General features: G+C 45.2%; 2 long non-coding RNA genes across 2 annotated transcripts; one reads left to right on the top strand and one right to left on the bottom strand.

Moving 5' to 3' along the window:
- The first annotated feature begins 6,236 nt into the window (after positions 1-6,236).
- LOC135177829 (uncharacterized) lies at positions 6,237-13,592 on the top strand. Its single transcript, XR_010303177.1, has 3 exons — positions 6,237-6,349; positions 7,496-7,570; positions 13,529-13,592. It is a non-coding gene; the product is annotated as an uncharacterized LOC135177829 (long non-coding RNA).
- LOC135177828 (uncharacterized) lies at positions 7,491-25,346 on the bottom strand. The gene is made up of 5 exons (XR_010303176.1): positions 25,258-25,346; positions 23,186-23,423; positions 18,909-18,969; positions 12,515-12,645; positions 7,491-7,554 (listed from the first exon to the last, which is right to left on the bottom strand). It is a non-coding gene; the product is annotated as an uncharacterized LOC135177828 (long non-coding RNA).
- Between the last annotated feature and the right edge of the window lie 1,237 nt (positions 25,347-26,583).

Genomic DNA, 26,583 nt, shown 5'->3' with positions numbered 1-26,583 from the left:
GGACGGTGACTCCACCACCTCCCTGGGCAGCCCATTCCAATGCCAGTCACTCTCTTTGGGAAGAACTTCCTCCCAGTAGGCCTGATCTCTGCAACATGACATTACAGCAAAGAGGTTCAGGCAGTCAGTGTCACCTTCTCTTAACTCTCTTTAACATAAAATTCAGAAAGCCACCCATCCTGCTCTGATTGCCTTACTTGAGGAGGGGAAATCAACATCTGCAGCTGTGGGTAATTCCTAGCTGCTGCTGAAAGGGAAAAAAGGAGAGTCTGCAGAATATTGCTGCAGAATGGAGTACTCTGTGCAGTTCTGGAGCTGCCAACATGAGAAGGAGATCAAACTGTTAGAGTGAGTCCAGAGGAGGGCCACAAAGATGCTCAGAGGGCTGCAGCACCTCTGCTATGAGGACAGGCTACAAGAGTTAGAATTCTTCAGCCTGAAGAACAGAAAGCTTCAAGGAGACCTTGGTGGCCTTCTAGTATCTGAAGTGGGCAACAGGAGGGCTGGGGAGGGACTATTGACAAGGTCTTGTAATGACAGGACAAGGGGTAATGGGTTTAAATTAACAGAGGGAATATTCAACCTAGCTGTTAGGAAAGAGTTCTTTTCAGTGAGAGTGGTGAGACACTGGCACAGGTTCCCCAGGAAAGTTGTGGCTGCTCCCTCCCTGGAGGTGTTCAAGGCCAGGTTGGATGAGGCCTTGAGCAACCTGTTCTAGTGAGAGATGTGGTGGAGAGGTTGGGGCTAGATGATATTTGTGACCCCTTCCAACCTAAACCATTCTATGATTCTATGAATAAAGCAAGCAAAATGCAGCAATGAAGTGCAGCAGTGATGGACTCCATAGAGTGTTTAAGAGCTGTGCAAGTGAGCACACTTCAGTGTTTAAGACCTATGCAAGTGAGCACCCTTCAGTGTTTAAGAGCTCTGCAAGTGAGCACACTTCAGTGTTTAAGAGCTGTGCAAGTGAGCACACTTCAGTGTTTAAGAGCTATGCAAGTGAGCACACTTCAGTGTTTAAGAGCTATGCAAGTGAGCACACTCCAGTGTTTAAGAGCTGTGCAAGTGAGCACACTCCAGTGTTTAAGAGCTGTGCAAGTGAGCACACTTCAGTGTTTAAGAGCTGTGCAAGTGAGCACACTCCAGTGTTTAAGAGCTGTGCAAGTGAGCACACTTCAGTGTTTAAGAGCTGTGCATGTGAGCACACTTCAGTGTTTAAGAGCTATGCAAGTGAGCACACTTATGAAAGAGATTAGTGTAGTCTTTCAAACAGTGTCTCAGGCCAGACAAATGTCTTGGATTTTTCATATTTAGTATTTCAATGGTTCCAGCAATGGTAATGGATAATTTGCACACATAAAGCTTCTTTGTAGTAAGACAGTAGTTATTTACAGCTTGCTGCTGAGCAGCAGGTTTCTTTAAGCTCTCTGTGCATGCACAGTGCATTGATTTGACAGCTATGCAAACAGGAGTATCAACAACTCTTGCCTAAGGTATGGAAACAACTCTTCCTAAGATGATAAATACTCAGTCACCCTTTAATTCACTTTCTAACCCTTCTGCTGAGATGCACAGTAAGTCTGTTAATTGGTAGTGGTCACTCATGACAGCCGCAGAGGCAGACTGGGGAGCAGAGCGAGACCTGTGACCTCCTTCTTGCAGCAGCTACAAACAAGTGCCTGTTTACAGGATAATGCCAGCTCCTTTCTGCTGACCTGTGCTGGATTCAAATTACTGTCCTAAAAGGAGAAGCCTGTGCAAGGGCCATGGCAGGCTTTAAATGCATTTATTTTTAGGACACCTTAGCACAGGGCAAGCAGTGATGAGTAAGACTTTAACCCAGGAGGTTGCTGCTGTTCAAACAAACAGTGACTGTCTGACCTATAATTGAAGATAGGTCGTGGTGTCTTATTCCTTGTGTGCATTATGGTGCCCACGGGCAGTCAGGGGGCAGAGGAGTACTGATATTAGCACGATTCATATGCCAATGAGCCAGAGCTCTTTCATATCAGAACAGAGTTAAAGTTTGCCTATGAAACTGGACAAGAACCATTTCAGGACTGTGATGGTTTGGGTGTTACCCACCCCACACACACATACTTAAGAAACTCACCCAGGCTAGACTTAGCAGATGGAAACTAAAGAATGAAGCTTTATATTTACAGCTTAGCACAATACCCAAGCAGATACTCACAATCTATATACAGCTACAGACAGAAACGTACAGGTTAAAAAGTAATAGAGAAATACAGCAGCCCTCCTAGAAACCAGAGCCCCCAGGAGGGGCTCCCAACCTCACTTCCACCTCCTTTCCACCCCTCTACCTTATCCAAGACTTTGCCTTACATTCAAGGTGAGTTTGGAGAATCATACAGGTCAGGTTAGGAAGCAGAGGGATTAGTTACACAGACAGCAGGTTAGAGAGATAAGGACAGGCAGCCAGAGCCAGAGAGCAACTCTATTTTCTGTATTTGTTTTTACCCATCTCAGCAAGCCTATGAGTGCAGTAGCCATCACCATTGTTTCCTTTTCACAGCCTAGCATCTAATTCTTCTCACTACAATATCCCAGCTAGGCTCAAACTAGCAGAAGGCCACATCATCCTGTTATTCTTCAGCTCTTTGATGTCTTTAATATTGACCATTGCCTTTATTTCTAAATCTGAGCAATTGTCTGAACAGTGGTGATGTAATTTTAATAGCAGTAACTTGTCTAGCAATTTGCTGACATGTACTTTCAAATGCTTTCATCATCTTGCCAGGCAGAATCAATAAGCAAATATCTGTTGCCTGGAAAATGGCTCAGATAAATTAAACAGAGAATCTAGACACATTTATTACTGCAATGGTATCAGGTAGGCTAGGTCTGAACATCACAGTATCACCAAGGTTGGAAGAGACCTCATAGATCATCAAGTCCAACCCTTTACCACAGAGCTCAAGGCTAGACCATGGCACCAAGTGCCACGTCCAATCCTGCCTTGAACAGCTCCAGGGACGGCGACTCCACCACCTCCCCGGGCAGCCCATTCCAGTGTCCAATGACTCTCTCAGTGAAGAACTTTCTCCTCACCTCCAGCCTAAATTTCCCCTGGTGCAGCTTGAGGCTGTGTCCTCTTAGAATCATAGAATCAACCAGGTTGGAAAAGACCTCCAAGATCATCCAGTCCAACCTAGCACCCAGCCCTAGACAGTCAACTAGACCACCGAGTGCCTTATCCAGGCTTTTCTTGAACACCTCCAGGGATGGTGACTCCACCACTTCCCTGGGCAGCCCATTCCAATGCAAATCACTCTCTCTGTGAAGAACTTTCCTCCTAACATCCAGCCTATACCTACCCCGGCACAACTTGAGACTGTGCCCCTGGCCACCTGAGAGAAGAGAGCAACCTCCTCCTGGCTACAACCTCCCCTCAGGTAGTTGTAGACAGCAGTAAGTTCTCCCCTGAGCCTCCTCTTCAAATATTCTTGTTTGCAGAGCTTTAATGCAAGGCAGCTTACAAGAGGCAGGACCAAGCCCTCGTTTCTGATTGAAGAGCCCTGCAGAGGGCAGGTCAGCCATTGATTTCAGCGCTCGCGTTAGACGCGCTCCTTGGGAGTATAACACTAATGCCGCTCTTGAGGGCTTTAAGTCTTGTGAAGTTTTTAGAGAGGACCTGTGCTAGTTTGAAGCTAGCTAGTTTTGGTGAGAAGAAGTAGATTACAGGCTGTGGAAAGGCAACAGTGGTGATGTCTGCTGCACTCATAGGCTTGCTGAGATGTGTAAGAACAAGAACATAAATATAGATAACAGAGTCGCTCTCTGTCTGGGCTTTGGGCTGAACTTGTTTCTCTCTCTAACCTAGCCTGCTGTCTGTGTGACTAATCCTTCTGCTTCTTAACCTCCCTGGATTACCCTCCAAGCTACCTTGAGCATAAGATAAAGTCTTGGGTAAGGTAGAGGGGTGAGAGGAAGGTGGAAGGGTGGTTGGGAGCCCCTCCTGGGGACTCAGGTTTCTGGGAGGGCTGCTGAGTTTCTGCATTACTTTTGACTTGTATATTTCTGTCTCTAACTGTCTATACTGTAAATATCTGCTTGTATATTGTGCTAGCTGTAAATATAAGCTACATTCCATTTCCAGAGCTACTGAGTCTAGTCTGGGTGATTTCCAAAGTGTGTGGGGGCGGGAAACACCCAAACCATCACAGCTCTGGAGGCCTCCCTTGAGCCCATACAATACAAAGACTGCAGTGGGGTATGAGGCACCCCTGCCCCACATCTCATGCTCTATGATTTGTCATCCTCTGTAAGTCTGAGTGATTTTCTGAAGTGGAGGCGAGCAGGAAACACCCAAACCATCACAGGACCAGCCCCAAATTCTTGACAATCACACATCTCTACTTGAGAGGTTGCAGGACATCATTGTTAAATCTCCTAAACCTAGAAGCCCTCTCTGAAAGTGGAAACCAGTTTATGCCATCACAAGGGGCACAGGGAAATACCAGTCAGGGCTGTCGCTTTAGTCAAGCATCTCAGAGCAAAATTAGGCAAAGTAATGGCAAAGGTTCCCCATCACTGCAAACACACTAGGTATGAAATAGGGGAGGCAAAGACATGCTGACATTTCAGCAGCCTGATTGAATTTTTAACATGAAACATTAGCAAGGTTTTAAATAGCTGCAACCTGCATATTAAAAATGCCCACGTGTGTAATGCATGAATAAGGGCACCTTGGCTGAGTACATTATGGAACAGAACTGTCATCTTTAGCCTCTTCACAAGCAAACCTTTGCTTGCTTATGTCAATAGCCAAAAATAAACGAGGAGCACTTTTACAAAAGTCACAATAGGCAGCAAAGCCATGGATTGTTGAGGTGCTGGGATGTGTCCAGAGCAGGGCAACAAGGCTGGTGAGGGGCCTGGAACACAGCCCTGTGAGGAGAGGCTGAGGGAGCTGGAGGTGTGCAGCCTGGGGAAGAGGAGGCTCAGGGGGGACCTCATTACTGTCTACCTACCTGAAGGGAGGCTGTAGCCAAGTGGGGGTTGGTCTCTTCTGCCAGGCAACCAGCAACAGAACAAGGGGACACAGTCTCAAGTTGTGCCAGGGGAGGTCTAGGCTGGATGTTAGGAGGAAGTTCCTGACAGAGAGAGTGATTGGCATTGGAATGGGCTGCCTAGGGAGGTGGTGGAGTCACCATCCCTGGAGGTGTTCAAGAAAAGCCTGTCTGAGGCACTTAGTGCCATGGTCTAGTTGACTGGCTAGGGCTGGGTGCTAGGTTGGACTGGATGATCTTGGAGGTCTCTTCCAACCTGTTTGATTGTATGATTCTATGAAGACCTTATTTTTAGAAGAGAAGTGTCCTTCCACCAGCTCCTTCCTTTCCATTGCTTTCTCAAATCAGACCATTTCTCTGCAACTCTTTATTTAGACACAAAGCCTGCTAAATGACCATGTTTTATCCACAGGCTGCCTGGGACTTCTTTGTGATTCATTCACCTGCTGCTCTGGTGAAGATGTAATCCCCACCCTCATTTCTATACCTAAGAGACAATGCAGAGAGAGGGAAGAATGGATGCTGTCAAAAAGAGGCTGCTGCAGCTGCTGTGCTTGATACATGCAAAGAGTGGCAAAAATCTCTCTACAGGTGTTTGTCTTTGTATTTAGGACGAGAGGGCATCCTCATGCACTTGCAGGGCAGGAGTGACTCACTGGCTATTCCAAGAAGATAAGCAGATTTTTCTGCTGTGCTATTCAAACAACTGCAGATATTTATTTTGACAAGTCATACATTCCTGCCCCATGAGCCTGGTTCAAGAAACAGACACACTAAAGTACTGGATCAAAGGAAGTCTGATTTTTCACCCTCAAGTACTGCTCCCTTATGTAACCACAGGGGTGACCTCACTGCTGTCTGCAAGTACCTAAATGAGGTTGTAGCCAGCTGGGGTTGGTCTCTTCTGCCAGGCAACCACCAATAGAACAAGGGGACATAGTCTCAAGTTGTGCCAGGGGAGGTCTAGGCTGGATGTTAGGAGGAAGTTGTTAGCAGAGAGAGTGATTGGCATTGGAATGGGCTGCCCAGGGAGGTGGTGGAGTTGCCATCCCTGGAGGTGTTGAAGAGAAGATTGGATGAGGCACTTAGTGCCATGGTCTAGATGACTGGCTAGGGCTGGGTGCTAGGTTGGACTGGATGAGCTTGGAGTTCTCTTCCACCCTGGTTGATTCTATGATTCTAACCCTTATTTTGCAGGCCTGTGTAGAGGCTAGCAGTTCAGTCTCTTCATGAAGCACTTGCTCTAATGATGGAGGAAACCAGAGTGGCAAGTGGCAAGCGTGGTTCCTGGCTGTGACACAGCTTTTAGCTCTCAAGTGAGTAAAACAAGGTATAGCTCCAGTTTCTGAACTGCTGCTGCCAAGGTGAGCTTGCTGAGGCAATGCAGAGCAAGCCTACACCTCTATCTTACGTTCCATGGGGATTAAACCCACTGCAGGCACCATATGAAGGCCTTCACAGGTAGCCAGACTCTATTGTTCTCATCTGAGTGGTGACTTGCTGGCATTTGTGGCACTTTCATATGCAGAGAGGTATTTTTAGGCTGTTTTAATGGTCTTCTGAGTATACTTAAGTGCCAGTGGGACAACACTGATTCCTCTTGAATCAATGTGAATCCCACCAGAGACCTTTATTGTAGGTTATATAGCCTTGAGCATAGAACACACCCACACACATTAGCATAATCTAGTCAAGTACAGTCTTTTACATACATCACACCTTGTTTTTCCCCTTAGCCAGATGTGCCACTCTCTTTCCTCCCCCGAGGGAGGCATCCTGAAGCTGTGGGAATGAAGGTCAAATGCTTATGCACTGCTTGCTATTGTTCCCTTTCACCTTGCATTGCCACACTTAAGCTCTCCTTTTTGACAGGTGCTGGACACAGAAGGAAAAACAATTTCTTCTGGACAAAACCATAGCAATGATGGTTAGAAAACAGAAATCCTCTCCTACTGCAACCACAAACAGTTTCTAAGCAGAAGCTGACTCTTACCTGCATTTGCTGTAATCCATTTGGCCCCATTTTGTGTTACCTTCTCCAGTGGTGTAGGATCTTGGCAACTCAAAGATATCCTCTGGCCCAAGAGATAAACAGCAGTCCCAAGCTTCCCACACTGGTGGGGCAGACTGCTTTAGCCCTTCACAGGCTGTGCTGTGGCTAGTGCCAGGGAGGTGGGGACAAGAGAGTGACAGAGAACAACCTTGTGAGACAACACATTGGCAATCTACCATGTACCTAGGAAGAAACATCAGTGCTGCACCCATGGAAAAAAAAAGGAGCTCACTAAAATGGCAGAGCTTCTGCCTTTTCTTGAAGCAATGAAAGTATTCAACAGACAAAGGCATGGGCAAGCAGAGGACTTAGAGGGTTTTGTTACCTCCAGTAGAGTTTGTGCTGTCCTTCTGCTGTACACCATCCTCTTACACTGAGGTTAACAAATTGAATTTCCTTTCTTCTCCAGGATTATTTGCAAGCTGTTCCCAAGTCCCACATCAACTCACACTTCTCACTTGAAAATGGCTGCCAAGTTGTGAAGGTAAGAAAACAAAAGCAATGATCAGATAATAGTTAGCAAAACCTATGCAACAAAACCCTAGCAAAGCCTGGCAGATCTGTGATCCAAATCCATGTTAGGGCTTTTTTTTCCCGTCTGCTTTTCCAACCCCTAGTCACAGAATCACAGAATCATAGAATCAACCAGGTTGGAAGAGACCTCCAAGCTCAGCCAGTCCAACCTAGCACCCAGCCCTAGCCAATCTACCAGACCATGGCACTAAGTGCCTCAGCCAGGCTTTTCTTGAACACCTCCAAGGATGGTGACTCCACCACCTCCCTGGGCAGCCCATTCCAATGCCAATCACTCTCTCTGCCAACAACTTCCTCCTAACATCCAGTCTAGACCTGCCCTGGCACACCTTGAGACTGTCCCCCCTTGTTCTATTGCTGGTTGCCTGGGACAAGAGACCAACCCCCACCTGGCTACAGCCTCCCTTCAGGTAGTTGCAGACAGCAATGAGGTCCCCCCTGAGCCTTCTCTTCTCCAGGCTGCACACCTCCAGCTCCCTCAGCCTCTCCTCACAGGGCTGTGCTCCAGGCCCCTCACCAGCTTTGTTGCCCTTCTCTGGACACGTTCCAGTACCTCAACATCTCTCTTGAATTGAGGAGCCCAGAACTGGACACAGCACTCAAGGTGTGGCTATTGAGATAAAAGGGAAGTGTGTGTAGAAAAACAGCCAGAGTCTTCCTGACACATCCCATTTGTGAGAAGGCTGGGATGATTCTTTTTTCAGCTCTTTCTTTTTAAGATTTGTAGAAGTGTAGATTGGAAGAGACCAAAGAAAGGAATAAGAAGCCCTAAAAGGCAAGCATGAAGCAATATTTAACTGCTGTGTGACTTCATTCTTGCCTGAAGGCATGCTGAATGCGTAAAGAGAGTCCCCCAGGACACTTCACAGTGTGGTGGTACACAGCCTGCTTTCCTGACAGGTCATTACTGCATATCATGCTGGGATCCTGTACAGAGCAGACTGGTGACTGCTTTACTTGCCCTGGTCCCAGTGTAACCATGTAATAGAAGGCAGGATTCCATCTTTGGAATGTCAGCTGTGCAGGCACGCTTACGAGACAACAGGTGATTGATTTGCACTACAAGACAGAGCTGGCAGGAAAAGTTGCCTTGAATTCAGGAGGCTTATGGAGAGGATTCTTGCAAAACTTCAGTGCCTCACAGGGGCAGCTGTGTGGGGAGGGCTTGCTGAAGTCCTCCTTTCTGACTTCATGCAAGGGAGCACATTGACAGGAAGACACTCCTCAAAAAGTAGGAAGGGAAAACAGCAACTAAGAGAACAGGAAGGCTGAATGTAAGCTACATCATAGAGGTGCATTCAGATGGGTGAAACTGGGGGGGATGTAGCAAAGGCATACCTCACAGCCAGCAGAAAAAGTGCCTTTCTGTGGGGTCTGGAGTTTCTCAGATGAGAAAATCTGTGGCTGCTATGAGAGCTTTGGCCATTTGGAAACCTCGTCTGGAGGTGGCAAGAGGAGCGATGACCTCAAAGAGCAAAGAACCTAAGTGATCTCAGTCAGGCAAGAATTATCATCTGACCCTGGCCCACACTCTGCCCAGTCAAGGATCAAAGCAGTAGCAGAGCAGAAAAGGTGACTCCTGAGAGATTGGGCTGAACAGAATGATCAAAGCTCTTGGTCAGCTTCATGCCCATGGGAGTTTGCTTGTGCAGTTAGTGAGCGACAGCTCCTTAACAGGCTGACGCTCGTGCAGCTTTTGAGAAGGAATCAGTCAGATTGCCTGTCTGATAATCAGGGCAGCTGGGAAAGTTTTAAGCATAATGGATTATCAGAGGTAAAATTTCACTTCTCTCCAGTAAAATACTCCATGTTCTAGAAGCAGGCAAAATTTTCAGGCTTTCAGATATGCTGTTACTTAGATCTGTTTTCATCTAGGGTCGGAACCTGTAAAATGAGTCTTCTAGGAACATTAGAACCTTCTGAAAACTAAAATGCCAGTTAATAATAACAGATACACTCTTCAGATGTGGCCAGGTAGTAATTAAGAGGGGAAAAAAAAAATCACCTTTTTATGATATTTGACTTTTGTCCAGTTAAAGTAATTCTTTAAATCATAGAATCAGCCAGGTTGGAAGAGATCTCTAAGATGATCCAGTCCCACCTAGCACCCAGCTCTACACAATCAACCAGACCATGGCACTGAGTGCCTCAGCCAGGCTTTGCTTGAACACCTCCAGGGACAGCAACTCCACCACCTCCCTGGGCAGCCCATTCCAATGCCAATCACTCTCTCTGGCAACAACTTCCTCCTAACATCCAGCCTAGACCTCCCCCACCACATCTTCAGACTGTGTCCCCTTGTTCTGCTGCTGGTTGCGTGGGAGAAGAGACCAACCCCACCTGGCTACAACCTCCCTTCAGGTAGTTGTAGACAGCAGTGAGTTCACTCCTGAGCCTCCTCTTCTCCAGGCTAAACACCTCCAGCTCCCTCATCTTCACCTCACAGGGCTTGGTCATCCTGTAACTCTTCTGACTAATTGGACATTGAAATACACTATGGAAAAAAACCCCAAACATCTACTTGGCATGAGAGTGGGAATTATAACCTCATTGTCTTATTTTAGATCTGAATGAATGCTTCTGATTAGAGTGGACTAGAAAAATGTGTGAATCAATAAATGGTGCTTCAGCATCTGCTAGCAGAATTGAGGAAGTGCAACCAGGGATGACAAATAGCTAGAGGGTGCCTTGTAGCTGTTACTAATCTACTTTGTGCAATCTTCACCTCTGTGCTTTTTCTTTCTCCCTTTCTTCTGTCTCAGAAATAGCTTCAGTCAGTTTATTGATTTGTTTTTACCCCAGATTTTTGAATTGTGAAAGTAGTTGTGACTCCTGGTTTGACCAGGTACCATCACCTTGACAGCACTTGTAGGCTTGAATCACAGTTACCTGCTGTGCTTGGAAAACTCCTTAGGTGATGAAGGTACTGCTAGACCACTGCATGAGGATATTAGAAACCAAGGCTATCATCTTGCTGCACTTGCTGGCAGCAAGAAAAGATACATCAGTGGCTATTGGTGAGCTTTAATAACAACTTTGTTGTTTGAGCACTAATATTTTTAAGCCAACAGTAGCATAATGTGGCAAACAGAGGGTGTGGAGGGCAATTATTTATCAATGTGGATTAAGGAGCAAGTGGAAGCATCAATGCATCTATTATATGATGAAAGAGCTAATCAGTGGAGGCTTATTTGCTGTTAGATCTGCATTGAGTTAAATCCTGCACCTCTGTGGGAACTGAGGGCTCCTTTGCAGTGCAACCAGCCTGGTTTTGCTACAGACCAGCAAAAATCAGTGGTCAGCCACATGCAGTGTGTGGCCAGTGCACTGCACAGAGCTAAATTTCTTCTCTTGCTCACGTGGTGGAAATGACCAGCAACACATTGGCATGAAATAGAAGAGTTCTGGAATAAAGTTAATGCTGCACACACAAAACATGACCCAGCAAGTAACTGTGCAGGGATGGCATGGCAGGAAATGAGGCAGAGCATCAGTCAGGGTTGGAAAGGACCATCCAGTTCCAACCCATGGCAGGGACACCCTACCCTGTATATAGCTTGTATATAACTGTAAATATTTGTGTATATCTGCTTGTATATTGTGCTACATTGGGACCACAGCAACCCCAAGCAGCACTACAGACTGGGGACAGAGTGGCTGGAGAGCAGCCAGGAAGAAAGGGACATGGGTGTACTAGTAGATAGTAGCTGAAGATGAGCCAGCAGTGTGCCCAGGTGGCCAAGAGAGCCAGTGGCATCCTGGCTTGCATCAGGAACAGTGTGGCCAGTGGGACAAGGGAGGTTATTCTGTCCCTGTACCCAGCATTGGTCAGGCCACACCTTGAGTGCTGTGTCCAGTTCTTGGCCACTCTGTTCAAGAGAGATATTGAGGTGCTGGAACATGTCCAGAGAAGGGCAACAAAGTTAGTGAGGGGCCTGGAACACAAACCCTATGAGGAGAGACTGAGGGAGCTGGGAGTGTTTAGCCTGCAGAAGAAGAGGCTCAGAACTGATGTCATTGCTGTCTACAACTACCTGAAGGGAGGTTGTAGCCAGGTGGGGTTGGTCTCTTCTGCCAGGCAATCAGCAACAGAACAAGAGGACACAGTCTCAAGTTGTGCCAGGGGAGGTCTAGGCTGAATGTTAGGAGGAAGTTGTTGGCAGAGAGAGTGATTGGCATTGGAATGGGCTGCCCAGGGAGGTGGTGGAGTCGCCATCTCTGGAGATGTTCAAGCAAAGCCTGGCTGAGGCACTTAGTGCCATGGTCTAGATGACTGGCTAGGGCTGGGTGCTAGGTTGGACTGGACGATGTTGGAGGTCTCTTCCGACCTGGTTAATTCTATGATTCTAAGCTGTAAATATGGCTTCATTGCTTAGCTTCCAGCCAGCTGAGTCTAGTCTGGTTGATTTTCATTGTGTGTGGGTAACTCCCAAACCATCACAGCATTGTTCTCTTAGCCTGGTGACAGACACCAGACCATCCACGGTCAGTGTTCAGCTACATAATTCTCATAGATGTTCCTCCCCAGTCACACTGTTCTGGTGCATAACCATCAGCACTGCTTTCTATTCTGTTTTCTTTTTTCCCCCTAAGCTCCCCATCTATCACTGCCCTTCCTTACAGCTTGTAAGCCAATTTTCAATTAATGAGACAGTGCTCATTTCCAACCCAGCTGAGATTAATTTCTCAAGGATGATGTCTACTGATGCTGGATACAAGTTGCAAAATTGCTCTGTGTTACAAGTTTGTGACCCCCCACTGCAGTCCCCCTGTGTTTCAGCACGTGTGCCTAGGCTCATCATCTCCTCACTGCTGTTATTGCTTATGTTTCTGCTGTCAGCTGCTTACTTCCCTGTAAAACCCAACCCCACCAACCCAACCCCACCAAACTCACCTCCACAATTTTCCTAGGGACTGTAATGTGATTTACCAGATGATAATTTCCACGATTACTCTTGATTCCTCTTCTAAAGTTCAGTGCCATGCAGCCATCTGGTGTCTCATTAGTTCTGCAAAAGCCTGAGCCTACAAAGGGGGAAAAAAATTACTTGCATGGCTAATTTTAAGTGTGTGAATCCTAATGATGCAAAGGAGACTGCTTGCATTTTTTAGGGCTGGCACACAGATAACTCTTGCAGGACCAGGCCATAAAGCACTTTCAAAAGCCTTCTTTGGTTTGTGGTGTAAGGTAATTAGCATGAGCACTGCAATGTACTTTGCACACAAGTGCTAGCAGGCCTCCATTAAGGTTTTGCCTCAGTTTCTTTGCTGGCTTTTTATCAACCATGTAGGCATCAACTTTTCCAGCCTGAAGAGCAGAGGTTCAGTGGTTAAGCTGAAGCATGGTAGTGGATGTATAGAATCATAGAATCAACCAGCTTGGAAGAGAGCTCCAAGCTCATCCAGTCCAACCTTGCACCCAGCCCTAGCCAGTCAACCAGACCATGGCACTAAGTGCCTCATCCAGGCTTTGCTTGAACACCTCCAGGGATGGTGACTCCACCACCTCCCTGGGCAGCCCATTCCAATGCCAATCACTCTCTCTGCCAACAACTTCCTCCTAACATCCAGCCTAGACCTCCCCCAGCACAACTGGAGACTGTGTCCCCTTGTTCTGTTGCCGGTTGCCTGGCAGAAGAGACCAACCCCTACCTGCCTACAACCTCCTTTATACTTTCAGGAGCTTTAGAATCTGACCCAGTCTTCCATTTTGTAATTAGCCATTTTTCTTTCTCTCATGGTGCTAGAGACTCACATCCCGGCACAGGCAGCTTAGAATTAGTGTGATCAGCATTTGGGCTTCCTCCTGAAAATGTCAGCTTTCTCTCTTAAACCACCTCCTCCTCACAAATAGAAGCATAAAACTTCCACTGCAGCCAAAATTCACTGCTTTTCTTTCCTGACTTAGAGAAAAGGAGACCTCACAACACGCCGAGCGTCATCAGGAAAGAGATGTTTAAGCAGCACCAGGTGACAAGGGGATGTCCTCCTCCAAAGCTCCTGCAGACCTTCACCTTGTTCAGGTAAAATATTTGTGCTACACGATCATACATATTCAGTACAGGGGTAGGGTTAGTACAATTAGTTCTGGGAATAGGTGGAGTTATTACAGTCTGTTCCTGGAACTCATTTCCATACTGACCCACCTCTTCATGTCTGCTCATTGCCACCTGGTGGTCACCTTTTGGGGTCTTTGGGAGGAAGGCTGACATCCTTCTCAGGCTGACCTCTCTAACTTTTGTCCACCTGGCATCAGTTGTGGGTCACATTCTTGGTTGGAGTTTCCAATGTTCTCATCTTTGCATAGAGTATTCTTCTTCCCATGAGAGTGTTTCAAGACCTTCTCAAACTTAACCCCCATCCTTTATGTTTAAGTCATTGGTGATGCTATCAGTGCTCACACAGTTTATGTCATTGATGATGCTTTCTATCAGTGCTCACACAGTTTATGTCATTGATGATGCTTTCTATCAGTGCTCACACAGTTTGTCATTGATGATGCTTTCTATCAGTGCTCAGACTTTATGTCATTGATGCTTTCTATCAGTGCTCACACAGTTTATGTCATTGATGATGCTTTCTATCAGTGCTCACACAGTTTATGTCATTGATGATGCTTTCTATCAGTGCTCAGACTTTATGTCACTGATGCTTTCTATCAGTGCTCACACAGTTTATGTCATTGATGATGCTTTCTATCAGTGCTCACACAGTTGATGTCATTGATGATGCTTTCTATCAGTGCTCACACAGTTGATGTCATTGATGATGCTTTCTATCAGTGCTCACACAGTTTATGTCACTGATGATGCTTTCTATCAGTGCTCACACAGTTTATGTCATTGATGATGCTTTCTATCAATGCTCACACAGTTTATGTCATTGATGCTTTCTATCAGTGCTCACACAGTTTATGTCACTGATGCTTTCTATCAATGCTCACACAGTTTATGTCATTGATGCTTTCTATCAGTACTCACACAGTTTATGTCATTGATGATGCTTTCTATCAGTACTCACACAGTTTATGTCATTGATGATGCTTTCTATCAGTACTCACACAGTTTATGTCATTGATGATGCTTTCTATCAGTACTCACTCAGTTTATGTCATTGATGATGCTTTCTATCAGTGCTCACAGTTTATGTCATTGATGCTTTCTATCAGTGCTCACACAGTTTATGTCATTGATGATGCTTTCTATCAGTGCTCACACAGTTTATGTCATTGATGATGCTTTCTATCAGTGCTCACACAGTTTATGTCATTGATGATGCTTTCTATCAGTGCTCACAGGTTATGTCATTGATGCTTTCTATCAGTGCTCACACAGTTTATGTCATTGATGATGCTTTCTATCAGTGCTCACAGGTTATGTCATTGATGCTTTCTATCAGTGCTCACACAGTTTATGTCATTGATGCTTTCTATCAGTGCTCACACAGTTTATGTCATTGATGATGATTTCTATCAGTGCTCACACAGTTTATGTCATTGATGATGCTTTCTATCAGTGCTCACACAGTTTATGCCATTGATGATGCTTTCTATCAGTGCTCACACAGTTGATGTCATTGATGATGCTTTCTATCAGTGCTCACACAGTTTATGTCATTGATGATGCTTTCTATCAGTGCTCACAGTTTATGTCATTGATGCTTTCTATCAATGCTCACAGTTTATGTCATTGATGATGCTTTCTATCAGTGCTCACACAGTTTATGTCATTGATGATGCTTTCTATCAGTGCTCACACAGTTTATGTCATTGATGCTTTCTATCAGTGCTCACACAGTTTATGTCATTGATGATGCTTTCTATCAGTGGTCACACAGTTTTTGTCATTTATGATGATTTCTATCAGTACTCACACAGTTTATGTCATTGATGATGCTTTCTATCAGTACTCACACAGTTTATGTCATTGATGATGCTTTCTATCAGTACTCACACAGTTTATGTCATTGATGATGCTTTCTATCAGTACTCACACAGTTTATGTCATTGATGATGCTTTCTATCAGTACTCACACAGTTTATGTCATTGATGATGCTTTCTATCAGTGCTCACAGTTTATGTCATTGATGATGCTTTCTATCAGTGCTCACAGTTTATGTCATTGATGCTTTCTATCAGTGCTCACAGTTTATGTCATTGATGATGCTTTCTATCAATGCTCACACAGTTTATGTCATTGATGCTTTCTATCAGTGCTCACACAGTTTATGTCATTGATGATGCTTTCTATCAGTGCTCACACAGTTTATGTCATTGATGCTTTCTATCAGTGCTCACACAGTTTATGTCATTGATGATGCTTTCTATCAATGCTCACACAGTTTATGTCATTGATGATGCTTTCTATCAGTGCTCACAGGTTATGTCATTGATGCTTTCTATCAGTGCTCACACAGTTTATGTCATTGATGATGATTTCTATCAGTGCTCACACAGTTTGTCATTGATGATGCTTTCTATCAATGCTCACACAGTTTATGTCATTGATGATGCTTTCTATCAATGCTCACACAGTTTATATCATTGATGATGCTTTCTATCAGTGCTCACAGGTTATGTCATTGATGCTTTCTATCAGTGCTCACACAGTTTATGTCATTGATGCTTTCTATCAGTGCTCACACAGTTGATGTCATTGATGCTTTCTATCAGTGCTCACTCAGTTTATGTCATTGATGATGCTTTCTATCAGTACTCACTCAGTTTATGTCATTGATGATGCTTTCTATCAGTGCTCACACAGTTTATGTCATTGATGCTTTCTATCAGTGCTCACACAGTTTATGTCATTGATGCTTTCTATCAGTGCTCACACAGTTTATGTCATTGATGCTTTCTATCGGTGCTCACACAGTTTTTGTCATTGATGATGCTTTCTATCGGTGCTCACACAGTTTGTCATTGATGATGCTTTCTATCAGTGCTCACACAGTTTATGTCATTGATGCTTTCTATCAGTGCTCACACAGTTTTTGTCATTGATGATGCTTTCTATCAGTGCTCACACAGTTTATGTCATTGATGATGCTTTCTATCAGTGCTCACACAGTTTATGTCATTGATGATGATTTCAATCAGTGCTCACAGTTTATGTCATTGATGCTTTCTATCAGTGCTCACACAGTTTTTGTCATTGATGATGCTTTCTATCAGTGCTCACACAGTTTATGTCATTGATGATGATTTCTATCAGTGCTCACACAGTTTGTCATTGATGATGCTTTCTATCAATGCTCACACAGTTTATGTCATTGATGATGCTTTCTATCAATGCTCACACAGTTTATGTCATTGATGATGCTTTCTATCAATGCTCACACAGTTTATGTCATTGATGCTTTCTATCAGTGCTCACACAGTTTATGTCATTGATGCTTTCTATCAGTGCTCACACAGTTTATGTCATTGATGATGCTTTCTATCAGTGCTCACTCAGTTTATGTCATTGATGATGCTTTCTATCAGTGCTCACACAGTTTATGTCATTGATGATGCTTTCTATCAGTGCTCACACAGTTTATGCCATTGATGATGCTTTCTATCAGTGCTCACACAGTTTATGTCACTGATGATGCTTTCTATCAGTGCTCACACAGTTTATGTCATTGATGATGCTTTCTATCAGTGCTCACACAGTTTATGTCACTGATGATGCTTTCTATCAGTACTTACACAGTTGATGTCATTGATGATGCTTTCTATCAGTACTCACACAATTTATGTCATTGATGATGCTTTCTATCAGTGCTCACACAGTTTATGTCATTGATGATGCTTTCTATCAGTGCTCACACAGTTTATGTCATTGATGATGCTTTCTCTCAGTGCTCACACAGTTAATGATTTAACAAGTTCCCTACCCTCTATGTTCTCTATCCCTTTTCCTATATCACTCCAGAAAAGTGTTCTCTTTTCCCTCTTCCCTTCTCCGACTCTATCTAGAAACACCTTTCAACTTGCTAACGCTCATTAAAAATATCTGCCCTCTAACAATTTTGGAGAGCCATTGTTAAGGTGTGAACCACTTTGTGAGAAGCAGCTTGTTATTGCCATACAGCACAAATATTCTCCAAACACCCACTCTTTGAACTTGTGACTTCTCAGTCTGGCATCTCAAGTTCTCTTCTGCTAATTACAAAGTATGGCTTTTGCTCATTACCGCCGTAACAATAACACCTAGCTAGGAAGTGAACGCTGCTTCTCTTGGCACACTGCAGCATCTCTGTTTCCTGCCTTCTGCCACTTAGCTTATTAAATCAGCCCGCACCTAGCCAGTGTTCCACATGCCTCTGCAAAAGCCTGAATGTTCTTTTGTAGGCTCTTGTATTCAGACTGAGTGATGTGGAATATGCAGGGTAAGTGTTACTTCTGATTGTTAACTTACAGAGCCTACCCTGTGTCACAAATGCATTTTGTTAAGAGATATAGGAGACAAAGATAGCTCTGAGCATGGATCAGTGAAACAAAGAGATACCAGATATGTTTTCTCAGGACCTGTAGTTGGGCTGTCTATTTGCTTTATTTACTCAAGAGAATTTTTGAACCTTAGCATGACCTCCCCTGCCTGACCAGGATTTGTCCCCAGATACCAGGTTGTGACACCTTCCCTCTGCTCCTGTCTATCACAGAGTTATCATGGGCTCTAACAAACCCAACTCATCAGTTAGTTGGTTGCTGTCTGTTTGCTTAATTTACTCAAGAGAATTTTTGAACCTTAGCATGACCTCCCCTGCTGCCCAGGATTTGCCCCCAGATGCCAGATTTGTGACACCTGCCTCTAAGTAAGTGATTTGAGAAAACAGGGAGGATGAGGCAGTTAGTGCCATGGTCTAGTTGTCTGGCTAGGGCTGGGTGCTAGGTTGGACTGGATGATCTTGGAGGTCTCTTCCAACCTGGTTAATTCTATGATTCCATGGTTCAGGGTTACTTTAGCTGCTTTTGTATTACAGGTTTGTTAGATGCATTTTGACACAAGAGTAAGCACTTCTTCTCCAGCCTAGGAGAGGAGGAGCTCCTGAGCCAACTCAGCCAGGAGAGACGGTGCACCTGGCAAACTCTGGAGCTGGGCTATGTATAAATGCACAAAATCAATGCATTCTCCTTCCCCTAAGACAAAACCAAACCACAGCATATATCTAATGGTTATTTCATACAAGAGATTTAAATTCCCAGGTTATTTAATCACAGGCCAGAGAAGACATTAATGATAAGCAAGTGTGTGGTCTAACTGTCACTATTAAATCCTGCTCTGAGGAGTTAGAAGTTTACCTGGTCGACTGGATGTGAAAGAAACACTGGAATGAAGAACTTCCACAGGTCAGGAAAGAATCTGCATGCAAACATTCAGAGACAAAAGAAGAAAGCCACTTTTACACAGCCTCTAGGTAAAAAGCATTGTGATTTTGTTTCAAGCTTAGCATAATGGTCCTCCTGGACCAGCATGCTCTTTGGGCTAGCAAAACAGAATGCCTCCAGAAAGAGGAGATTTCAGTGGAGCCAAGCCAGTACAGGATCATTTAATTCAAAATCTCCACATAATTTCCTTTTATTTAAACCATTATTAAGAAATATCCTTCAGCTTATGGCATGTGAAGCACAGGCTCCCTTTGGTATTAACTCTGACACTTGGGGGATTACATTCATTTTGGTGATAGTACCTGTTAGTGAGCATTTGATTGCCCTCAGTGCAGGAGGATTTACTCTTGATATTGATTTGTTGGCAAATTTATTGGGTGGAAATCCCCTGGTATTGCTGGCAGCTGCAGAGTCCAAATTTCATTGGATTTGTGAGCAATTTTCCTCAGTGTTTTAACTTGTGATAGCTTTATTAAAAGAAGAGCCCAAGAGCAAGGTGGAAAACAAATGCTTGTTTTTATTTGGCTGAAAAGGGAAGGCTCTCTTGGTTTGCTTTGCTCCCAGTGGTTGATTACATTAGTCTGGCTTTTGCCATGGTTACTTCTGAGACAGACAATGAACTGAGAAGACATTGCTACAGGAGCTAGCAAGGGAGAAGCCATTAGCTCTAATGGGCAAAGGGTCATCAGGGCAGGTTTTGTTTCACGTAGAGGACAGGAGTCAAACCCATCCATTGTTTACTTGCCACATATAACTGCATGCACCTACGTGGCTTCTTGTACAGCACTCTCTGCCTCTTAACTGTTTGTCCTCAGTCCTCTCAATAGGAGTTAGTGAAAGACAAGAATAAGCCAGATTGAATCACAGAATGTCAGGGGCTGGAAAGGACCTCAAAAGCTCATCCAATCCAACTCCCCTGCCAGAGCAGGATCATCTAGAGCAGTTCACATGGAACACAGCCAGGCAGATTCTGGATATCTGCAGAGAAGGAGACTCCACAAGCCTCCTGGGCAGCCTGTTCCAGTGTTCTGTCACCCTCACAGGGAAAACTTCTCCCTCATGTTTACCTGAGATTTCCTATGCCTCAGCTTCCACCCTTTCCCCTTGTCCTGTCATCAGGCACCACTGAGCACAGTCTGGCTCCAGCCTCCTGGCATTCACCCTGCACATTTATAAACATTGATGAGGTCACCTCTCAGTTGCCTCTTCTCCAAGCTAAAGGCCCCCAGCTCTCTCAGTTTCTCCTCATAAGAGAGATGTTCCATTCTCTTAATCATCTTTGTGGCTCCTTGCCATCCCAACCCCTCAGATGGTTGTGGTGACACAGGGCAGCTCCTCCACACTCAAATCATAGAATCAACCAGGTTGGAAGAGACCTCCAAGATCATCCAGTCCAACCTAGCACCCAGCCCTTGCCAGTCAACCAGACCATGACACTAAGTGCCTCAGCCAGGCTTTGCTTGAACACCTCCAGGGACAGCAACTCCACCACCTCCCTGGGCAGCCCATTCCAATGCCAATCAATCTCTCTGCCAACAACTTCCTCATAACATCCAGCCTAGACCTGCCCCAGCACAACTTGAGACTGTGTCCCCTTGTTCTGTTGCTGGTTGCCTGGGAGAAGAGACCAACCCCACCTGGCTACAGCCTCCCTTCAGGTAGTTGTAGACAGCAATGAGGTCTGCCCTGAGCCTCCTCTTCTGCAGGCTGCACACCCTCAGCTCCCTCAGCCTCTCCTCACAGGGCTGTGCTCCAGGCCTCTTATCAGCTTTGTTGCCCTTCTCTGGACACATTCCAGTATCTCAGCATCCCTCTCTCGAATTGATGCACCATGGCAGGCAGGCCCTGCAGTGTATGAAGCATGCACAAGGCTACCCTTGCCTGCAGGCAGGGCACAACCCGGGAGCAAGTCCAGCTGTTGATGAGAGCATGCAGTGCTGGCAGTCAGTGCAGCTTACCCTCAGCATGCTGTGCCTTGCTGTATGCTCCAGTAGTCTATATATACTTAATTGTGATGTTTTGGGTGTTCCCTGCCCCCCCCCCACTTTGGAAATCACCCAGACTAGACTCAGCCACCTCTGGAAATATAAATGAAGCTTATATTTACAGCTAGCACAATATACAAGCAGATATTTACAGTATATACTGTATATAGAGTTAGAGACAGAAATAGACAAGGTAAAAGGTAATACAGAAACACAACAGCCCTCCCAGAAACCTGAGTCCCCAGGAGGGGCTCCCAACTGCCCCTTCACCTGTGCCCTACCCCTCTCAACCTTACCTCAGTCCCAAGGAAGAATGGAGGTTCAGCCAGGGGGTTAGGAAGCAAAGTGGATCAGCCAAAGAAACGGAGGATGAGGTTAGTAAGATGCAGCTCAGCCAGCGGTGGAAGTTGGAGTGGTGATCTATGTTGTTATTTCTTGTTCCTATGCATCTTAGGAGAGAGAGATGCAGCTCAGAGCTTGCCAGCAGCAAAGTGAGACGCTTTTATCTATGTTTGGATTTTTGTTTTTACACATCTCAGCAAGCCTATGAGTGAGGTAGACATCACCATTGTTCTCCTTTCACAGCTTGTAACCTAGTTCTTCTCAGCAAAGCATTCTAGCCTGCTTCAAACTAGCACATTCATCCTTATTATCAGGTCCTTGGGAGAGGCAAATTCATTTACTGTTACCTATTCTTTTCTAAGGCTCCATTCCTCTGCTCCCACACACTGACATTTCTGGTAGAGCACCATAAAGTGTTGCAAATAATAACCAAACACAGAACTGGGGCTCTAGGACACAAAACATCTCCTCTTTAGCTTTTTGTTAAGACTGGTTCATAAAACTTGCTCAGAATTAACAACAACAAAGAAGGGGTTTTAATTAAACCCGTATTGGGAGACGTCCACAGAAACAAAGCATTTCATTATGGCCTCTCATTATACCCTCCAATATTCATCCAATTAATGTTAGCACTCCAGTTATTTTTAAGATGCAGTATGAGTAAGGTAACCTAAAATGCTGCATGATGGCTCCAGCTGAGACATAATAGTTGAAAGTAATTTTTTTTCAGTAAAAAGAAGAGTGAACAGTGCTATTAATCCCTGGTAATGGTGCTACTGGGAGAAGCAGATGACTTCCACTGCTGAATAATCAACAGCAGTAAATTAGCTGTAAGCAACACAATGTGTGTGTGTGTCTGTGCCCGTGAGTGTAAATGACCTTGAGATGAAAGAATGGAGCAGAGCAAATTAAATACAGTTTGAAGCATCAGATGACAGCAAGCTAGGAGCAGGTGTGGATCTGTTGGAGGGTAGGACCTTGGTGGATGGGTAGGCAGAGGCCAATGGGATGAGATTTAACAAAGCTAAGTGCAGGGTTCTACACTTTGGCCACAACAACCCCAAGCAGTGCTACAGGCTGGACACAGAGTGGCTGAGAGCAGCCAGGAAGAAAGGGACCTGGGGGTACAGGTAGATAGTAGGCTGAAGATGAGGCAGCAGTGTGCCCAGGAGAGTTAATGGCATCCTGGCCTGGCTCAGGAACAGTGTGGCCAGTAGGACAAGGGAGGTTATTCTTCCCCTGTACTCAGCACTGGTCAGGCCACACCTTGAGTGCTGTGTCCAGTTCTGGGCTCCTCAATTCAGGAGATGTTGAGGTGCTGGAATATGTCCAGAGAATGGTGACAAAGCTGGTGAGAGGCCTGGAACACAAACCCTGTGAGGAGAGGCTGAGGGAGCTGGGGGTGTGCAGCCTGGAGAAGACAAGGCTCAGGGGTGACCTCATTGCAGTCTACTTCTACCTGAAGGGAGGCTGTAGCCAGGTGGGGTTGGTTTCTTCTGCCAGGCAACCAGCAACAGAAGAAGGGGACACAGTCTCAAATTGTGCCAGGGGAGGTCTAGGCTGGATGTTAGGAGGAAGTTGTTGGCAGAGAGAGTGATTGGCATTGGAATGGGCTGCCCAGGGAGGTGGTGGAGGCACCATCCCTGGGGGTGTTCAAGCAAAGCCTGGCTGAGGCACTTAGTGCTATGGTCTAGATGACTGGACAGGGCTGGGTGCTAGGTTGGACTGGATGATCCTGGAGATCTCTTCCAACCTGGTTGATTCTATGATTCTGTGGAAACCATGTGCTTCTCTCTTCCAGTACATTTTTGCTGTTTAATCATCAGGTAGGTCAAATTTGCACATTTACCTGTTCAGACTTACCCTGTCAGTTCAAATCCTTCCTGTCACCTTTGACAAAGGCCTTTCTTGCAGTCCACTGTGTACATTTTTTCATGCAGAAAACACAGGGGGAAAAAATACTTTTGTAGGTTGTATTTTTTCACTTTGGAGTGCTCCAATCTTCAGAGCTGCACCATTAGAAATATCTAATGAAGTGTTGGTTATTTAAGCATATCCTCCAATAATGCCTCTTTTTGTTAGTTTCAATGCAGATGTTCTCCTGTGAAAAGGGGATACAGGGACAGAAAGCAGAAGCACAGACTTGCTGAAATTTAAGTTGGCTTGAAAAGAACCTGTTCTCTTCCACCACTGTGTTCTGTGTTGGGCTGCACGTAAACAGAGCAGTTTGGAACAGAACACCTGAGTTATGCTATAATCACTGTGAAACAGTTGTATTGAATTGGTGCACAAATGTTATTGACAACCAACTATTTTGAAGCATAACATTTCTACAGCCTGGAAGTGCAATAAATGTATGAGATATTGGAACAGTTTGGGTGTTACCTGCCCCCCCCCACACACACACACTCTTAAGAAATCCCAGACTAGACTCAGCTGAGCTGGAAATTAAGAAATGAAGCTTTATATTTACAGCTGAGCAAAACATACAAGCAGGTATTTACATATATACAGCTACAGGCAGCAATATAGCTGGTAATGGTAATACAGACACACAGCAGCCCTCCCAGAAACCTGAGTCCCCAGGAGGGGCTCCCAGCCACCCTTCCACCTCCTTTCCAGCCCTCTACCTTATCCCAGGCTTTGCCTTACGTTCAAGGTGAGTTGGAGAATTGGCTAAGGGGGTATAGGAAGCAGAAGGATTAGTCACACAGACAGCAGGTAAGGTTAGAGAGAGAAACAAGTTCAGCCCAAAGCCCAGACAGATATAATTAGAATCCAATTAGAAATGGATCAGTATGAGCATTGTAGCCATGATTTGTTTGGAGAAGCAAAACTCTCACTAGCATAAGAGATAGTGAGGTACCACAAGCTCCCAGTATTGACAATTAAAGCATCACCATTAGCTACTGTGTTGCAAGGTTTGAAATTTGCTGTGCTCTTGTGTTGTTTTGGAGTCAGTTCCCTCCTCTAAGAGACACTCTAAGTGTGTTAAAAGGCTCCCCAGAAAAATTTGGCTGACTGCTCTGCACTGTCCTTCCAGCTGCTCATCTGATGTCCCATCCTCTCCAAGGCACTGGGTGTTGTGGTGAGGAGCTTGGGAGTGAACCAAGCAGCTCCTGTTAGCTAAGATGAAGGGAGGTCGTAGCCAGGTGGGGGTTGGTCTCTTCTGCCAGCCAGCCAGCAACAGAACAAGGGGACACAGTCTCAAGTTGTGCTGGGGGCTGTATAGGCTGGATGTTAAAAGGAAGTTCTTCACAGAGAGAGGATTGGCATTGGAATGGGCTGCCCAGGGAGGTGGTGGAGGCACCATCCCTGGAGGTGTTCAAGAAAGGCCCTGGCTGAGGCACTTAGTGCCATGGTCTGGTTGACTGGCTAGGGCTGGGTGCTAGGTGGGACTGGATGATCTTGGAGGTCTCTTCCAACCTGGTTGATTCTAAGTTTTTATAAGTCCCTTTTGGTTCGTGGAAACTCCCTGAAGGAAAACCTGTCTTAATTTATGCTACAGATAAATTTGGATGGTGAACTGAGAGCAGAACAATCATGAAAACAGCCAAGGGGAGGGGGAAGCTGAGCACAAAGCTGAAGCTAGGCAAAAATCTGAAAGCTGTGCAGCTTCCCTGTGTGAGGCAATTGACACACAGCATGCACAGGGGTCTCAGTGCTAATTTTAATTCCTAGAGACTCCAATATAGTTGATATAACCAATAACAATTTATAGGATGCCCTTTCCTTTTCCCCCCTCTTTCTCAAAAGAAAAGGAATTAGCTGAAGAGAGAGGAAAGGTACTCAGACCCAAACAAATAATCTCACTGCAATTTGGAAGTGAAAAGAAGAAAAGTTTAACAATAAATACAAGGTATATGAGGTAGGGAAGTTACAAAGACATAGGGAAGGGAAAACAAGGCACAGAATATGTAAATATACAACCAGACCTGATGGCAGTGGGTCATGTCCACCTCGTGGTGAGGACAGCCACCTGGTAAGACAAAGAGCAGCAGGAAAACAGGAATGGTGATTCTGGCAGGCAAGGAAGAGAATAAGAAGTCCCCTTGCTTTTATGGCTCTTAGGAAGGGGGAGTGGGCTAAACCACAGTCACCTGGTAGTGTTCAGACCCACCCCTGGGGAGGGGTCAAGGCCACCTGGGGTTAGGTTCAAGATCACTCCCCCAGGTGGTTTAAGCCTGTAGAGCAGGTATGCTCTGGGCTTGCGTGTCTAGGGACATGTGGTTTATACTTTCTAACTGTGCTTGGGTGAAGCTTGGGAAGTGATTTGTAAGATTCAAAGTCCTGCTGGTGAAAATCATCTGAAATAAATACTGCAAACAAGAGCATCAACACAGATGAGACAGGGGATTTCTGTTGGAGATGGTGTCTCTGCTTTCTCCCTGGGCTGCTTCTATCTAACTAATACTCCTGCTTTCTAACCCCCACCTTGCCAACCCTCCAAGCTCACCTTGCACATAAGACAAAATCTGGGGTAAGGTAGAGGAATGGGAAGAAGGTGGAAGGGTGGTTGGGAGCCCCTCCTGGGGACTCTGATTTGTGGGAGGGCTGTTGTGTGTCTGTATTAATGTAAACTTGTTTATAGCTGTATAGATTGTAAGTATCTGCTTGTGTAAGCTGTAAATATAAAGCTTCATTCCTTAATTTCCAGCTTGGCTGAGTCTAGTCTGGGTGATTTCATAAGAATAGGGGGGCAGGTAATTCCCAAATCATCACAAGAGTGATGATTATCCATGTCAGGAGGTCTACCTAAGTCATTTTAATTACTTCTGACCGTAAAAAGCCAGAGCCAAAAAGGCCAAAGAGCTCTGTGTGCACTCATCTGAAGAGACAGTTAAGTGTTAAGCTAAAAAAACCTATCAAACCCTCGAGATGCTTTTTGTGTCCATCTTCAGTTTCAAATGACTACCATTTCACTGGGAGAGTGGTTGCAGCAGGGGAACAACATCACTTATTTCCATATGTTACAGTATCACAGTATCACCAAGGTTGGAAGAGACCTCACAGATCATCAAGTCCAACCCTTTACCACAGAGCTCAAGGCTAGACCATGGCACCAAGTGCCACGTCCAATCCTGCCTTGAACAGCTCCAGGGACGGGAATGTTGACCTGCATCTCAGAAGAGGACAGACTCAGAAACAGACATTTACACAGTGAGCTGTTGATGAAGAGTTGGTAGAGGCAGTTCCTTTACTTCTACTATTGAGCAGCTAACTAATGCTGGACAATGTCTTTAAGTCCTGTAGTGTATTTG

The sequence above is a fragment of the Pogoniulus pusillus genome, chromosome 8, assembly GCF_015220805.1.
Source record: "Pogoniulus pusillus isolate bPogPus1 chromosome 8, bPogPus1.pri, whole genome shotgun sequence".
NCBI classification, from domain to species: Eukaryota; Metazoa; Chordata; class Aves; order Piciformes; family Lybiidae; genus Pogoniulus; species Pogoniulus pusillus.
The sequence above is the reverse complement of the archived record's forward strand: the minus strand, read 5'-3'. Positions and strand labels throughout refer to the sequence as shown.